Source organism: Bubalus kerabau, chromosome 22 (genome assembly GCF_029407905.1).
Source record: "Bubalus kerabau isolate K-KA32 ecotype Philippines breed swamp buffalo chromosome 22, PCC_UOA_SB_1v2, whole genome shotgun sequence".
In the NCBI taxonomy this organism is placed as follows: Eukaryota; Metazoa; Chordata; class Mammalia; order Artiodactyla; family Bovidae; genus Bubalus; species Bubalus kerabau.
The window spans coordinates 13,374,177-13,380,176 of NC_073645.1; positions in this window are offsets into that span (position 1 = coordinate 13,374,177).

The window sequence follows — 6,000 nt, forward strand, 5'->3', positions numbered from 1 at the left end:
TTTCCTGTTGCATATCAAGGCATTTGTAACAGTTTTTCAGTTAAAACAATATTTCCACCAATAGTGTTGACATTAGATATACTTACTAACATCTAATAGACGTTTAAGAGATAATGCACAAGTCCTGTGTTAGGAAAGGGATCAGAAAACCATAAAACTATCTGTCCACAATGCCATAAAAGCCAACTGGAAAAGCAGAATTAGCTTGTTCACTTCTTTAAGCTTGTCAGGCTGTCTAGAATATGTAATGTATTTGAAGATGTATTCAAGTGCTTTATTATTTGTAAAATGTATGTTGGATTGCAGAAGAGCACCCTGTTAGATTTGGGAGGCAGACCAACTTTTAATATTCTCACTATCACCAAAAGATAGCTTGGGAAATTAGGTTTGATCATAGAGACTTCTACTGGCTGAGGTGAATTTCTAGATGAGAAAGACACTATGTATTGTCCTTTTTTTTTTTAATTTAATTTAATTTTTAAACTTTACACTATTGTATTGGTTTTGCCAAATATCAAAATGAATCCGCCACAGGTATACATGTGTTCCCCATCCTGAACCCTCCTCCCTCCTCCCTCCCCATACCATCCCCTCTGGGTCGTCCCAGTGCACCAGCCCCAAGCATCCAGTATTGTGCATCGAACCTGGACTGGCGACTCATTCCATATATGATATTATACGTATTTCAATGCCATTCTCCCAAATCATCCCACCCTCTCCCTCTCCCACAGAGTCCAAAAGACTGTTCTATACATCAGTGTCTCTTTTGCTGTCTCGTATACAGGGTTATTGTTACAATCTTTCTAAATTCCATATATATGCGTTAGTATACTGTATTGGTATACAGATGTTGGTATAAAGATGCTCCAATACAGTATCCAATTAGTGTACTGTATTTTTCTTTCTGGCTTACTTCACTCTGTATAATAGGCTCCAGTTTCATCCACCTCATTAGAACTGATTCAAATGTATTCTTTTTAATGGCTGAGTAATATTCCATTGTGTATATGTACCACAGCTTTCTTATCCATTCATCTGCTGATGGACATCTAGGTTGCTTCCATGTCCTGGCTATTATAAACAGTGCTGCGATGAACATTGGGGTACACGTGTCTCTTTCCCTTCTGGTTTCCTCAGTGTGTATGCCCAGCAGTGGGATTGCTGGATCATAAGGCAGTTCTATTTCCAGTTTCTTAAGGAATCTCCACACTGTTCTCCATAGTGGCTGTACTAGTTTGCATTCCCACCAACAGTGTAAGAGGGTTCCCTTTTCTCCACACCCTCTCCAGCATTTATTGCTTGTAGACTTTTGGATCGCAGCCATTCTGACTGGCGTGAAATGGTACCTCAGAGTGGTTTTGATTTGCATTTCTCTGATAATGAGTGATGTTGAGCATCTTTTCATGTGTTTGTTAGCCATCTGTATGTCTTCTTTGGAGAAATGTCTATTTAGTTCTTTGGCCCATTTTTTGATTGGGTCATTTATTTTTCTGGAATTGAGCTGTAGGAGTTGCTTGTATATTTTTGAGATTAGTTGTTTGTCAGTTGCTTCATTTGCTATTATTTTCCCCCATTCTGAAGGCTGTCTTTTCACCTTGCTTATAGTTTCACTTACATTTTGCCTGTATCTTCCACACTATCTACTTCCACTCAGAAGTACTATGCTCCCACATTGCCATAATAATCCTGGACTTTTCCACTAACAAATCAGACTAGCTCATAGGTAAGGACCTTCGCTCTTGCTCTTCCTCTGCCTGGAACAGTCTTTCCCCATTTACCTCTCCAATTCCTCCTCCAAATCCAATTCTTCTGTCGTGTTCCACTCATCCTTCTCAACTCAGCTAGGTCACTAATCCCCAGTAAGCCTCCCCACCCACCACCTGAGGTGATCACAACTGAGCAGCTGCACACACATACTTTATTGAGATTTCCTTAGTTTTTACCTAACACCTCTTTTTTTGTTCCAGAGTCCCACCCAGGACATCACATAACATTTAGTTCTTTAAGTTCCTCTTGGCTGTGACAATCTGTTGCTGCTAAGTCACTTCAGTCGTGTCCGACTCTGTGTGACCCCACGGACGGCAGCCCACCAGGCTCCCCCGTCCCTGGGATTCTCCAGGTAAGAACACTGGAGTGGGTTGCCATTTCCTTCTCCAATGCATGTAAGTGAAAAGTCAAAGTGAAGTCGCTCAGTCGTGTCTGACTCTTAGCGACCCCATGGACTGCAGCCTACCAGGCTCCTCCATCCATGGGATTTTCCAGGGAAGAATACTGGAGTGGGGTGCCATTGCCTAGGCTTTTCTTAAGGACCTTGACAGTGTTGAGCAATACTGGTTAGGTATTTTGTAAAATGCCCTTCAGTTGGGAATTATTGGATGATTTTCTCATGACTAGACTGGGAGGTTCTAAGTTTTGGGGAGAAAGGGCCCAGAGGTAAAGTACCACCATTTTCATTGCTTCTTGTCAAAGTACATGCTACCAAGATGACTTATTATAGCTGATATTAACCTTAATCCCTTGGTTGAGGCTTGTCAGGTTTCTGCACTGTGAAATTTCTCTTCTCCCAGTCCCTTCCCCACTGTCCTGTTTGGAATGAAGTCACTATGCACAGCCCATATATGCATTTATATAACGGGGAGCTTATATATGCACTTAAATAATGGGGAGCTACCCTCCATCTTCTTGAAGGCAGAGAACCTACATAAAGCTTATCCAGCATGAAGTCTAATTTTGATAGGATCCTGAAAGATCCCTATCCATACCGAAACCTGGGAATCACTGGTCCGAAGGGCAGAATCACGTGATGTCCTGGGTTTTCTTCCAACTTGATGACTCGCTGATTGTTTGAGTGTGGACGACATGGTGCATGGATGGATTTGCTGGGCTTCCGTGGAGACTGATAGTCACTTATTTAGTCTAGAAACCAAGTCTCGGATCCTCTAGACACAAAACAGTGGATAAATATAGAACTGTTGATATTACCACCATGGAGTGTTTTGGAATTGGAACCCAGCATATTGGAGGAGAAAAAAGCCATACCAAAGGGAATATATATACAGTGCTTTGGACTGGAGTCATACACACCACGGAGGGATCAGCTACAGAGGAGAAAGTATCAGCCAAGTCAACTAGAGGAACAGTGTCAAGGAGGAGCCCAGAATCCTGGGGATAAAAGGCCATGTGAAGAGGGTCACATGGCACATGAGCAGTAAAGGGCGTTTCAGAGCCACGGTAGCATTAACAAGAGCAACAAACATTTATTAAGCTATTTGCATATATCAAGCATCAATTGTACTATTAATATATCCATTCCTTAAATTAGGGACTGCAACTGAGTTTAAGTAACTCACCCAAGGTCACACCATTACTGTGTGATGGGTTTAGGATTCAAAGTCAGGTCTGTATGACTTTGGATATGAGGTTAAAACAAAAGATTAGGTCAGCTGTTTTCTTACAGAAAGGAGACATTCCCAAAGTTATCCAAAGGATGTAGAAGCAACCATGTTTCTACTCCAGAAGGAGGAAAAAGTAAGCACCTTTATGAAAGTTGCTGACTTCAGAGAAATGATACAAGGAAGGCAAGCTGAAGATGGAACCATTAGCAAGAAATTCTGGCACATGAACTGTTGAGAGAGCTTAGGGTGTAAAATGAAATTCAGAAACTCATTTTTCCCTAACGGAAGCCTTGAACTAGTAACAAAGCTGCTACACCAAGGAGAAAGTTGAGTGGGTTATAACATTTCCTTGTTAAAAGCTCTTCGATTTTCTCATGTGTGCCCTGCACTCAGCATTAGGTTGCAAACTTTTACAGGCAGGCTGTGGTTTGGTTATTCCCAGAGGGCACAGAGTGGGAACTCAGGAATGCAGTTAAGCAACTTCCTACTTTCCTCAAGCCTTAAAAGAGCTGCAGTGACCATCTCAGACATTGTTATTTTTAGAAAAATTTCCTAATGTATTTTAAGAAAAGAACAGATAAGATGCATATGATAAGGAAGCGCTCTGGCTTTAGGCTTTCTTTAGCACATTTCAGGGTTATGGAAACATGCTAGTATTGCCCTCTTTTCCTTAAACAGTGTGGCTGTCTAGTATCTCAGCCTTAGGAGGTCAGGCCCACTAGCTCTATCAGTCTACTTCCACTGCTGAAAAGCAATGACCAGAAGAGAGCCCTGGGTGGAGCAGGCTGGACCAGAGTCCAGGTCATTTGGCAAGGCAGGCAGGGGTAGCCATCAGGCTTCTCTTTGCACTTCTGCAAGGGACAGATTTTCCCAAGATTGCTGAGCAGAGGAGCCTTTTACTAAAGGAACATCAGACTCCTTAGAGGAGTCTTTATTTTATGATATGCCATGGGTTTGGGTTGACTTGCTGCTAACCGATTATTGATTGCATGATAACTGGTTTCTGGGACAGCTTTACAAAAGTTGGCCCTTAAATGTAGTTAATCAGTGCATTTCCCATCCCAGGCCTTGGAAATACTGAGTTAGAACAGTTTCTTAAAGCATGGCTTATAGAACCTTAGCCATTGGAATTACTCGTTAGTTTATCAAAATGTACATTTCTGGGGTTTCCTTGAGCCAGATTCTCTGGGGCAGAGCCTGAAGATGTGCATTTAAACCAGAGATACTTAGAAGCACTAGCGCAGAGTGTAGGGGGATAATGTGACTCTCCAAAGTATAGGAAAACAGTGTAGGTTGGGTCATCATTAACATTATCATCTCTCTTGAGATGACAGGTCCCAGGCATGTGTCCTCAGAGAGCAGACACAGACAGGGGAAGGCAACTGAGCAAGACCAGAAGTCTCTGTTCTATTTTAGGCTCTGTCACTAATTGTCTGTGTGGCTTTGTATGGTTCACTAACCCCTGTGGCCCTGGTTTTGTCATTCATAACTATAAGTGTGGGGGCCTATATATTTCAATGTCCTTTTCATGACCACTCATCTCTGATTGAAATATTGTCTGAAAATACAAAGTATAAACTGGCCTGAGGGCATCTGTGAGGTTCAGTTCAGTTCAGTTCAGTCACTCAGTTGTGTCCAAGTCTTTGTGACCCTAAGGACTGCAGCACGCCAGGCCTCCCTGTCCATCACCAACTCCCAGAGTCCACCCAAACTCATGTCTATTGAGTCGGTGATGCCATCCAACTATCTCATCCTCTGTCATCCCCTTCTCCTCCCGCCTTCAATCTTTCCCAGCATCAGGGTCTTTTCAAATAAGTCAGCTCTTCACATCAGGTGGCCAAAGTATTGGAGTTTCAGCTTCAGGATCAGTCCTTCCAATGAATATTCAGGAATGATTTCTTTTAGGATGGACTGCTTGGATCTTGCTGTCCCCTTGCTGTCCAGGGGACTCTAAAAAGTCTTCTACAACACCATCTATGAGGTAACAGGCTGATAATGTTGATAGTTTTCATAGAAGGTAAGGTATGAAAAATACAGCGGCTCAAATTTTGCCCCAAGAACTGGCACTTTATTATTCCCTGGCTGGGGGTGTGACCTTCACCTCAGTTTTCTCATTTGCAAAATGACCATGACACCGGCTCAATCACGGCACAAGGTTCCTGAGCTAATAAATTTTATAGAAAGACTTAAATTGCTAGAGTACTTTGAAAACTTTAAAATGCCAATCAAGGGAGCATATTATGAGTCGTCACCAAAACGAGGATTAACTCAACTGAATAGCAGGAGATACTTCAATGCTGTTGTCCGGAGTGTTGTGGGAAGCCCTGGGAATGTAGGGTGCCGTTAGATGGTCCTGAGGTTTAAGTGGGAAGATCCCATAGAAAGCAAAGTGGCCTGATCCAAGCCGAGGCAGCACAGGCTGAGTGCCAAGATCGGCTGAGAGTTTACACAAACACTCTCATTTTAGCATCAGACATACTTTTTAGCCCCCAGAAAAGAAAGTGAACAGGAAGGACCCCACGAGATAACTTTGGATGCTTCAAGAATTCTAAAATCTTCAGTTTGGAATCTGAAGCATTCATTTCCTTTTCCAACAAAATTGAGA